Raw genomic sequence first — 12,368 nt, forward strand, 5'->3', positions numbered from 1 at the left:
ATTCTAGATTCTTTCAAACAAGCATATACCAAAATTACTCTAAGTCCTTTAAGAAGAAGAGAACAGAAACAAAAGGATGTTTTGCCCATCAACACCTATGCGAAGCCCATCAGTCTAAATTCAAGGGACTAATCAAGGAAGATGCTGTTTATTTCAGTGGGAGGGACTTTCACAAAAATGGTGAATATAGCTATGGTCTTCTCTGGATAGTGGAAAGTAATAACAGCTTATGTTTTTGTTTAAAAAAAAACTTTTCTGTCCGTGGTTTTTAGAAAAATCTTTATGGATATGTAGGATTCACCATATTTGACAGCATTTTATTACAAAGCATATTTTAATTTTCCAATGGGGAAGAATGATTTTTAACATATTTTCTTGCTTAATGTCAATTAAATCTAAGGCATGGGGAACTTGCATGTGGTTTTTAACTTTTAAATGATATTTCCTGAAGGCCACAGCTAAATCATGATTTAAGAAACAAATAGTACCTCCCATTGACGTCTGCCTAGCACAGCCATGCTCTCCTTTAACCCTCATTAAGTAGGACATATAGGAAGTGGTCTGCAAAAAATACATGAACTTGTAATTACAACTGAAGAGAAATCCTCAACCAGCTGTGGAGAAGGGAAAGATTAGAATATGATAGTGGCTTAGAATAATGAAGGGATGGATTGTAAAGCTGATGAAGGATGAGGAGAAAGAAAACACTCCTTCAAAATCCTTAATCTGTATTACCCATAACCCAAATTAAATACAAATATCACATAAACTAGATTTAAAAAAACAACAACCTTGTTATATATACTTTCTTCCATACATATGACTCAGAGGAAAATTATTATAAGATTATGTCAATCTGTATTTTATTCTCTAAGATTTTCTAATAACACATTAGCTATTTTGACAATAATATTTATATCTATATCCAAAGGTACTAGATTTATTTTTCTTTAAGAATCTTGTAATGTGCATCAACATTTGTGGTTTCTAAGCTAGTTTCTAGCTGATTTGACTACTTTCAAGGATCATATTTATCTGTATAATTAAAAAAACCTAATTGGGACTAAATTTAATTTTTTACACTAAAGAATTATGAAAATTGTGATATTTAGTATGCTAATCTTTATAAAGTTTTCTAGGAATGAATACTTTGAATTTACTATTTAAGAACAGTATATTTTCTCAAACCTGTATTACTTTTATGTTGAATATATAAGTAATACATACATATATTGTTATATATAAACATGCACAAAGTGATCCATCCTCTTAACTTTGAACATAAAAGTTGTCTGCAAATGATAGTTTTGGAGGTCACTCTTGTTTTAGCATATATAATAATAGCAGGATAATGTTTTATGTGTGTAAAAAATTCAGTGATATTCATTCTAGTCATTTCAGTACTGATTCTTCAAGATGATTAGAATATTTGATGTGTAGCAAGTATTCAACATTTACTAAATACCAAAATCATCATTTTATTCTCATAATAAAGGGACGGGACTTGACAAATACTAGCCAGTTAACAAATAATTTGTTTAATAAGAAAAGAACATTAATTAGTTTAAATTTGAATAATTTTGGCAACTATCTTCAATAAAAGTTTCATTTTCTTCCATTGACCACATTTTGCTCGCCAAAATGATTTAGCCAGGAGTAAAAGTATTCCTTAAAAAATGTTGGATTTTTTCATACTTTTTTAATCTTGACAAAATGAAAGACTTTGGCTACATATAATAGTACTCTAACTGACCGTGTGCTCCTTTATACAATTCCTTATAACTTTTCAATACCCAATAACGTTTTATAGCAACATGATGTACTTTTATCTCCTCTACAAATCTGCAGGCAATTGTTCATTAACAAAAATCGAAAATAATCATGTCAAAGGGTTCTTTGATTTAAAAAATATAGATTTTAGTATGCTTTAATGTTCTCATTTTTGAAAATGGATGTTCAAATAAAATTAACTCACCCACATACATATGGTATTTCCATTTTTTATGTCATGTTATGTTTTCTGTCTCAGGAAGCCTTCAATATTACTAAAGAAGGAAAAGATGGAAAACAACTTCCATCAGTCCACATACACTATCATTTTTTTACTGAGTAGGCAAACTACTTAAAGGACTGGGTACTCCTGTAATAATCAATTTAACTAGTCATCTGGCAGAAATGTAAAAGTGTTTGAAGAACTTTTCTGGCTTCCTTATCTCCTATCAACATTTTAAGCTTTGAATTTTAGAAGCTGAACCTATTAATGGCTAAAAAGTAAATTTAGACTTCAGCTCTTCAATAAACATTAGATTTGTAAAATGAACCTATTAACTCAAAAAATAATGAAACCGTGGCCTTGTTAGTCTAGTGCTACTTGATTTTTTTTTTTTTGAAGACAAAACAAAACTATTGTGCAGTGGATCCTGGGATCACACATTTAGGGAGGAATGAATAATCCTTCATCAAAGAGTAGCAGCTTATCCACAAGGCTTCCTATTCCCCATGGGATATTCCTTTAAAAGTAATAACGAGGACTTAAAAACTATGTAACACTCTCTCATCTAAATTAGCCACTTATGCCAGTGCTTCCTAATCATGAAAAAGCTAGAACCACACCAAGAAAGTTTTAAGATACTTTCTTAGGGAACAATACAAGCTGTGAGTTCATAATCCATTCTTATCCAAAATTTAAATAGATCCAGAATCAAAATTGTGTTTGAGGGATAACTGAGAAGAATTCTGCATCACTTTTTAAAGCAAAAACTCATGAAAGGAACCTTAGCATATAATTAAAATGCCAAGATTTTCTTGACCCTGTGGACTTTTTTTAAAAAGTTAGTTTTCATCTCTATGCTAAAGACTTTCTAAGTAGAATATGGCCCTTTACAAACTCAAGTGGTAATCTTCTACCGTATATACATGGCTGAAATTAAATTTGTCATTTACTAGCAATCTGTACTTAAGTAAATAATGCAAATGTTCTTGTTGATGGTTATTTAAATGCAATAGTCATTAAAATATTGTGCCAAAATTCTCACTACAATATAGTGTAGGTAAATTAATTTTTTTTCCAGTAACATGGTAAGAATTAGCTGAGAACAACTTAGGAAAATAGTTCTACCATTTTCTTTCAAATTTCTAATTTGTTACATGTTATTAAACTCCAGAATTAAACAATCAACAAACTTTTATTTGAATAAGCAGAAGTTTATGTAAAAGATCAGAGAGATATTAAGCTTCAACCACTTCTATATTTAATAAGGGCTTGCCTTTGCAATTGATGTCATATTATATAAGGGAAATGCACGTGTAAACCCTACAGCTTGATTGGAATTATCTTAAATACTCATCAAGGGATAGCATATTTTTTAACTTTATATTTATTTTAAAAATACATTTGCTTGCCATGATTCATTGATGATTTTACCCAAATATTATGACAATACTATCTTTTACTTTGGGGGCCATAATTAACTATTTATTCATCTATGAAGATGTTACATAAACATATGTAACAGTAATCCAACATTTCAAGTTGCTATGTATATGATAGTAAGCTATACAATTCCTGTCACATTTAGAAAACCTGATCTCCCTGATCCTTGAATATTTTTTTCTTTTAAATGTATACATCATGTTCAAATTTTCCTTTGTTTTTTACTTAACAATAAAAAATACTCAGAATACATTTTTCAACAATATTAAATATATAAAATATTTAGTTAACTGACTTGCTGAAATAAACAAAAAAAAACAATGACAGGTAAATATTTTGAAATAAATTATGTTTATCTTTTAACATCTGTAGCAAAAGACGAATAAATTTGCAAAAACCGAGAAAGGGTGTTTCATTATATAAGAAGTACTACTATATTATAAATTTGAATAAATTCTACTATATAAATTCTATTAATAAATCAATACTTTTTCAGAATATGTGAAATAACTCAAATTTTGATTATGTAATAATAATGTGCCAAATACATTTGCATTTAGAAAATAAGATGTAATAGCTTTACATATTTTTTCACTAAATGACTGATACATTAGAATATTTCATAATCAAATCATAAGACATGAAGCCTACATAATTTATTTTACTTAAACTATATTGTTGATTCTCTTTTATTTTGTTTTACTAACTCATAATAACTGAAAAAGTAATCTTACCTGTGGACAAAGATAGTTTACCGGTGTGGTTTGTCAACATTTAGGGGTGCTATAGTCTTCTCTTTCAGAGAATGTTCAATAAAAGTGAACATTAGCAAAGTGTTCCTTATAAAAGTAAAATTATAATAAACAATAACAGATCACTGTTGATATTTGGCATGGTAAGCCATAAAAGAAAACTAGGAAGTCACTTTAGAACTAAGCATCTTTTTATTGGTTGACACCTTAACTATGACATGAATATTTTGAAACAAAAGATTAAAAGTTGAACCTAAGAGAATATTAAGACACGAATAATTTGGATTTCAAAGTTCACACTCTAAATAGTTAACTTTAGCTGTAGTTTAAATAAAAGTCTATAAATGCAGTTGTTTTCTTAGCAGAAAAAAAGCATACATAAGTTAGAAATTAAGTAATAGTACTGATTATAAATGAATTACATGGGAAAAATCTTATGTTTTGTAATATCTGAGAGAGTGCATTTGGCAGGTCTGATGTTTTCATTAAAATTTGAAGTAGAATCGTCTGATACTTTTTTAAAGCAACGAACATACATACATTTATTCCTCCTGTATAAGGAGTTCCCCATTTTCAAAATAATTTTAATTCTTCATGTGTATTATGTAATAATATTATTGCCGATGACAATAAATGATTGTCAGTTATTTCTAAGGTGATTACTGAACATCTAATATAAACACCACCTTACAGTCAAGTTTGATACTTTAAATTAGAAGAGGATCATCATAATATTGTGATAGTAAAAAGAGGGAACAGACTTCTTCATGCTAAAACTGAGAATAAACTTATTTAATTTGTACATCCGCTTATAAGGAATGATATTTACCCAGGTCTCTAGTTTATTATTTTATCCAGATCTCTCATTTAATTATTCTTAACATTTTAAAATTCCCTACCTTTGTCAATCTCACCTTATCTTGAAACCAAATTTAAAAATGAAAGAAAATGGATTGTAAAGTCTATTGATTTCTAGCATTTTTTCATGTTTGTTCACTAGTTTATATCAAAAAACATTCTATGACTAATTTATTTTAAAATTTTGGCATCTTTTTTTTCTCACAGAAAGAAAAAAAACAAGTATTGTAAAAATATTCTTCTGGAATTTAAGTGCTGACAGGCAACTGTTTCTAAACTTGTAAGAACATTAAGATCATAAGTAAAATAATAAAATATATTATTTTTCTTTCTACAACTGTTTAAAATAAAAGAATCCTATCCCATTTATTCCATTGCTATTTAAAACAATCATCCCTTTGCCAATTTCTTTAATCAGCATCTGGAAAAGAAATTTAGCTACTAATTTTAATTACTCAGAAAATTAGGTTGAATATTACTTAGTAATAGATAATTAAAAAGACTACAGTCAATCAATATGTTTGTTTTACAACAGAAACTCTAGTCATTTTATTAAAGTAATCTAATTTACATTAAGCATGTCCAATATTAATATGTATCATGCAAGCAGTCAGATCATTACAAGGAATATAATAAAGATTATTTTGGTAAATAAAACTAATGTAAATTAATAATTTTTCAAGCATCTCCATAACCTACCTTTAAGCATGTAGTCCAGGAATATTAGCTCTCATTAGATATCATTCCAGTATAAGAGTAACATCCTGGAACACAATGGAGATTGCTGTGGTGGTTCCTGAGAAAGTACCTCTCCTTTGGAAACGCCCCTATTATCCAAGAGACATCTCTTTATGCTGACACCGGGTTAACAATTTCAATTATAAGAACTTAGGGGAGTTTCACTTCACTGAAATTATAGTAACAAGTTCTAATAAAGGGTAAAGTATTTTTTAAAGCAAATTATGATCAGCCTCTCATTTGGAGACACTTAAGATACTGCTGAAAGAAACAGTCCTTTAAAAAAGACAATTTCAAAGTTATGACAATATGAAAAGAGTCTGGGAAATGGATTTCAGCAAATGAAATTATGATATTGAAGAAATGGTGAAATGATTAAGTTTCATTGAGGAAAAGTCAAATCTTCACAGATCAGTGATCTCTTTAAGTTACAAAACAAATGGTCCTAAGGAATAAACCTAATAGGTAGGTATACATATATGCATGCGCGCACACACACATGCACGCACGCACACACACACACTTACACACAATCCTTCTTACATAAAACCAAATTCCTTGACTTTAGACCAATACTCAGAAGGGTCATGTATGTACTTAGCATTTTAAGGTACAGGCTTCTTGAAATAGTTACTTTTCCATCTATAGGAGAGAAGCAAATGGATTAATTTGAACATTGTGGTTTAATATGGAAAAATAATATGGTATATTGTCCTATTGTACCAATTAATAGCCCACCTATTAATAAATTGTGCTTAAAAGTAAACTAAACTTTGCTTCACACTTACTCAGTAAGCCTCCATGATCAAATTTGCAGAGCATCTGTTAGTAAAACACACTACTTGTGAAACGCAAAATAAGTTCAAAGGACTTCCACTCACATAAAAGGTGAAACTCTAACATTTAAACTTTTTATCTTGGAGACACTCTAGACCCATGTCATTGTTGTTAATTAAATGTAGTTTGTTGACAGGTCAATCAAGTCATTTCCCACAAATATAGCAAGATAACAATAAAAAAAAGTCTTATATACTAAGGTATTAGCTCTGAATTAACAGTTTTATCATACAGTGCATTTAATATAATTTGAAATGAACAGATGAATGAGAGTATCTCTAAACAGAATGAAATCTGGGAGCTAGAATTCTCAAAGCAGTTCATTATAAGAGGATAAAATCCAATTTTCCTTACAGTGTAAAAGAAGGAATATAGAAAAATACAAAGACAGCAGAAAGTCATGGCTCTGGAAAAGCCCCCATCAAATACCTTGCATAGGTATATAATAAAGAATGATATATAATATACATATTACATATAACAAAGAATATAATAAAATCATTTGTGATCCTAATGTTACATGATAGACACATGATTACAGTTAGATTTCCATAGGAGTATAACTGCATTAAATGTATTAAAAGAATGTGTTATCTCAGTGAAGCCAAATAATTCAGAGTTAAGAGTGCCACCTATCACTTACTTGTCTGAAAAGTCAGTGTTACATGGCTTGGCCTTTTCTAAAGTCTTCTTGTAATTCTAGGAGAGAAGTCTTCCAGCTCCAACTCAGAAACACTTAGTTTTTAGTTTCTTAAAATATTTTTTAAAATAATTATCTCATATAATGTCATTTTATGATCAACTAACCACATTTTGAGTTGGAGAGGAAATTCATCATATTGAAAGAACTAGGTGAGATGAAACTGTCTACAATTAGGGCATAAGTTTTACAATTACCCAAACATCTGGATCATTTAAACCAATATTATAGATTAATCTGTGAAAAAATATTTTAAAATAATTGAGATTGTGATAGACATTTCAGGATTAAGGAATATTTACTGAGATATGTTACAATGTATTTATATTTTATATTCAAAAGGTTATCTGGGAAAAATCTTTGAATGTCTCTAATAGCTTACTTCAGGTGTTTAAAGTAGGTCTGAATTAATTATTTCAAGCTGAAAGGCTACCAAAATATTTAATGTAAATAGCCTATCTCACAGAGAAGTAGATTACAATATAAGTAAAAACTGAGATCCTGCCAAGTCTTAGACCTTAGTATAAAGAACAATTTCACAGTAGGAACTTAAAATGTACCATAAAAACAGAAAGCTCTCTCTTTAAAAAAAAAAAAAGCCTCACATACTCTGGATATATAATAGTATTTACCTATTTTAATCTTGCCTTCTGTGTTCTTAATACCTGAAATTATTTGAACTGCAAGTATGTATCACACTAAGCAGTGTGATATTAACAAAAGATAAAGAAAATCTTAACATGGTCTTCCAGAATAGCATAAAAAGCTGATAAATCCATGTCAGATAATGTACAAATAAGAAACAAATGCAAATATCACAGTAGGAATGATAATATCCACTATCTTTCCAGTTTCAGAAGAGGATACAGATTTACCTCCACATGTACTCATTTTTTTCATTGTCAGGATTACACCTAGCACCTTATAAAGTAAACTTATAACAAAAGCACAAAATTTATATCTAGACTTCTAGGAGTTTCTGGAATTTTCAACTTGAGTTTTGATGTAATCGTATAAAAAAAAAATCCCAGATTAAAAAATAGTCATGATTCACACAATCCTTTGGTAGGTAAGAGGAGATAACTTAAGAAGTATTTTATATATAGGAATAAGTGTTTTCATTTAAAATGTATTAATGAATTACCTTTTCATGTCAGAGCTTTACTTTATACAACTCTTGTGTAAAGTTCTAATTGGATCTCACAAATAAGGTATTAAGCATGAGACCCAGCATTCTAAAATTCTAACACGGTATAACAATTGTTTTGAAACAAATGACTTCTCAAGATAGTGAGGTATTACTATCAATCACCAACAAGTTAATTCTACATAATAAGGGAGGTTTGGATGCAGACTGATCCATTGTGGAATGCTGTATCTAAAATTGATTACAACAGCACTCAAAATGAATGCAGCCCTCCAAACCACTTCTTTGCTCAGAAACATTAATCTCAATTAGAAGGAGAGCTTCATAATGGTAATGCTTGGTATGAAAAAAGTATGGAATAAATCAGGTTTTATAAGACACATCAATTAATCAGTTTTAGAACTAAGAAAGCTTTTTTAAGGCAAAATTTAAAAACCAGGACTGTTGAAAGCTCAGACACTCCCCAAACTTCCAAGTATTTGTTTGCTTGCTTAAAATTATGGAACATTTTCTCAAGTGATTTTTGACATGATTCATAAACAAAAAAAAAACATTTTATAACATTATATCATTGAGTTATCCTCTTAATTTTTTTTTTCAAATTCTAAATTCTTATGTGAAGAGCCTTCACTCCAAGAAAAAGCATTCAGGTTTAGCAAGCATCTAAGAGCACTGAATTTAAAGAATGATTTCAGGAAGGAATATATGTTTTTCCAAGGACAAGAGAGATTATCAGACTGCTCTTCATAATGTTATCAACTTTAAAGCAAGTTAAAGTGAGTTCTGAGTCAAAATTAACTCACAATGCTTTTTAAATTATCTAATAAAAGCCCATAAGATGATAAGCAGAGTATGAGTTTCCATGCTAATAGGTTTCACTGCATAGCTTCATGTACAACTGACTTCCACACCTGCCTCAGATAAAGAGAGAGGAAAGCCAATTTATTTTTGCTGCTCTATGCCATGATCCATAGAACTACAGCACTGCAAAGTTGTATTTTTAAAAATCATACAATCTTTCAAAAAAGAAAGATAATTTAAGAAAAAGGAAATATATATCCCTAATACAACCAGAATAAATGCTAATCAACTAACATATTTGGACTTTATGATGCTGCTAGGTCCCAAACTTTTATCATAAGAAAAGCTTTGTAATACAATATCCACAAAAATACTTCAGTATTTCTAACTACACTTTTATATTAACTGCAATAATAACATTCTCTTTACATCCAATTCTAAGATGTTCTAATATTTCAGATATTTAATTTGGCTCCTAATTTTAACTACATCCTCCTCTCTTATACGCTATTCGCTTGACTGTTTGCAGAGAGGATAATTACTACTGGCTCAAAGAGCTTAGCTGAAAGACTAGTTTGAACTTGCTAACTGGATTATGAATGCTAATCTGAGTTTCCTTTTCAAACAAATGTTAAACTACTCACTCTATTTAGGAGTTTCTGCTGTTCTTCCTAAAACCTTATTTTAGTTTTTACACAGAAAAAAAGTTCACTTTCCTCAACAGCTACTCTGTTGCCACACCCTTAAAATCATGACAGGAAGAACTTATATAATTTATTCAGACGAACAGCTTGCTTGACATAACACATCTTCAAAAAAATAAACAATCATGTGCATTAATAAAAAATTTTAAGAATAATTACTATTCTGTTTTGGGTGCTTTACTTTAAAAAAAAATCTGCAGTACCCAGAAGTGTCCCAAAATAATATAATTTCTCCTAAATACTGGGTACTGACATAGTATAGACATACTACCCACCAAATGTAACTGTAATATGTTCCATAGCTATCAGTATAGAAATTGATTTGTCTTTCAAAACCTGAATAATGCAAATAAATTTAAGTTTCATATTCCTCACTTTCCAGGGAACTATTTTGGGTAATTAAAATTCTTAATATATTTAATTTATAATTTTTTTCACTGATGATCCTAGGATTTAAATTTTACATAGGAATGAAACAAGGCTTTTAATGTCTACTGAATAAGAAAAGAAAGAAGACAATCTTGGAAATACATTGTCATAAATTAATGCAATATATGATCAATTACTTAAATAAATTCAAAGATACTTAGTAAAAATTGCAAGTGGCTTTTAACTATTAAACTTATATATATGTATATATACACACACATATATATAATATTTAGTGAGACAAGTATTGTTACTGGATTATTTTCATTCTAACACCATGGATTAAATATTTTCTTTACATCTCGAATCACTAATTTGGAATTTAGAAAGCTCACAAAAGAGATTGCATTAAGAGATACAGGGCAGGAAGATTTATATAATTAAAATTTTAATGAAGAGTGCACAAGTCTTAGTATATTTAAAATAAAATGCTTTTAAACCAATTTAACTAGTTATTAAATTAGAATTATAAAAAACTCGAGTCCTCATTCACTAGACAGACCATAAATACTTAATATCCCCAGGTGGGCAAAGAAAGATACAATGCTTGTAGACATTGTTCTTAAAATAATTAAAAGAACCAACCTTAAATTTAGAGTTCTTACAGTGTTACAATATTTGATTTTTTAAAAAAATAACTGAGTCTTCTAAAATATGTCAGTCCTGATCATGTCTTTTTCTTTGGTAATAGAAAGGAAAAGTAATACTTGAACATATATTCTAGTAAAAAAAAAAAAAAAACCACCCAGAGGATTCTACCAGTGTCTACAAATGTCTGACAAATACATTTTCAGAAGATAAGAAATAAAATGTTATGAGGAGACAATCTTGACCACAGAGATCACAGAGAGTTGGAGTTGTGTAAAGATGTGCCACAAGTCAAGCTAGGACAAGAGCTTCCACTTTCACTCCATTACACAATAAAACAGCCTAAGTACTTTTATTTATCTTCAAAGCACTCTCTAATGACTTTATAAAACAAATGAGTTTCCTATATCAGAAAGTGAAGATTTTTTTTTTAAATTTTTGGTCCTTCACCTACGATGGAACAAAATAGTCTGCAATTCACCAACACATCTACCTTACAAGTGTGGCAGAAAGTAATAGGTGCTCAATCCACACCACTTAATGAGTTGAAGTATGATGGAGAGGAAAGAATCTTCTAACTAAAGTCCATTCTAATATGCTGGAGGGAAATATGATACAGATAAGACCAGGGGCTTTTGACACAGGGATTTGTAAACACACAGCCATTGTCAACTCAGTTTATTTGGTGCTGCTGGAGTAATTCACGGAGTTCCTGGATCAAGTTTCAACCAGGAATTGCTACTTCTAATACCTCCACCCCTTTCCAACTTGGCTTCCTTGGCAGTTTGGGAAGCATGTTAGGTACTTTCCCTGGAAACAGCTGACAGCCTTATGTTTCACGTATCCAAGAAGCCCAGTACGATATTCCCAGAACAGACCTGGATATGAAGCAACAGCAGCACCGTAATGAAAAAACAGGGGTGTGCGTATGTATGTGAGTGTTGGCTAAAGGGAGATGACCACGATCAGAAAAGACAGGACTAATAGCTCTCATTAAACATCTAGCTTGTTGGGACAGACACCCTCCCCTCACAGTCGCCGGGTCTGTTGCTTCCTAGACAGGACAAGCAGGGTATCCAAGCCAGAACCGCCAGGTAAAGTTCCCACCTGAGAGCAGATCGAACGGCATCGGAACAGGAGAGGGCAAGGATGCCAGTAGGGGATCTACCTCGGTGAAGAAAGCGCAGGAAGAGGCAGGTATGGGAAGTCCTCCCTCTTTACAGAGAGGTTTTGACAACTTGCTTGCTCCAGCCCTGCTCGGGGAAAGGGGAGATGATGGGAGCCCCTTTCTTCGAAGCGCTCAGCTAGCAGTTGCTGAGCAGCGGCTGCGGAGACGGCTCCCCTCCCCCACTGCCTCTGCCCGGGCACTAGGACCCCAGAT

The 12,368-nt window shown here is 30.8% G+C and overlaps 1 protein-coding gene across 1 annotated transcript in view; it reads right to left on the minus strand.

Annotated features, from left to right (window-relative positions):
- TENM3 (teneurin transmembrane protein 3) overlaps positions 1-12,368 on the minus strand; it is a 3,497,142-nt gene that overhangs the window by 857,705 nt on the left and 2,627,069 nt on the right. The window lies entirely within an intron of this gene.

The sequence above is a fragment of the Petaurus breviceps genome, unplaced genomic scaffold (assembly GCF_028583685.1).
Source record: "Petaurus breviceps papuanus isolate PSGF00001 unplaced genomic scaffold, PetGlider_PUasm1.0 126, whole genome shotgun sequence".
Classification (NCBI taxonomy): Eukaryota; Metazoa; Chordata; class Mammalia; order Diprotodontia; family Petauridae; genus Petaurus; species Petaurus breviceps.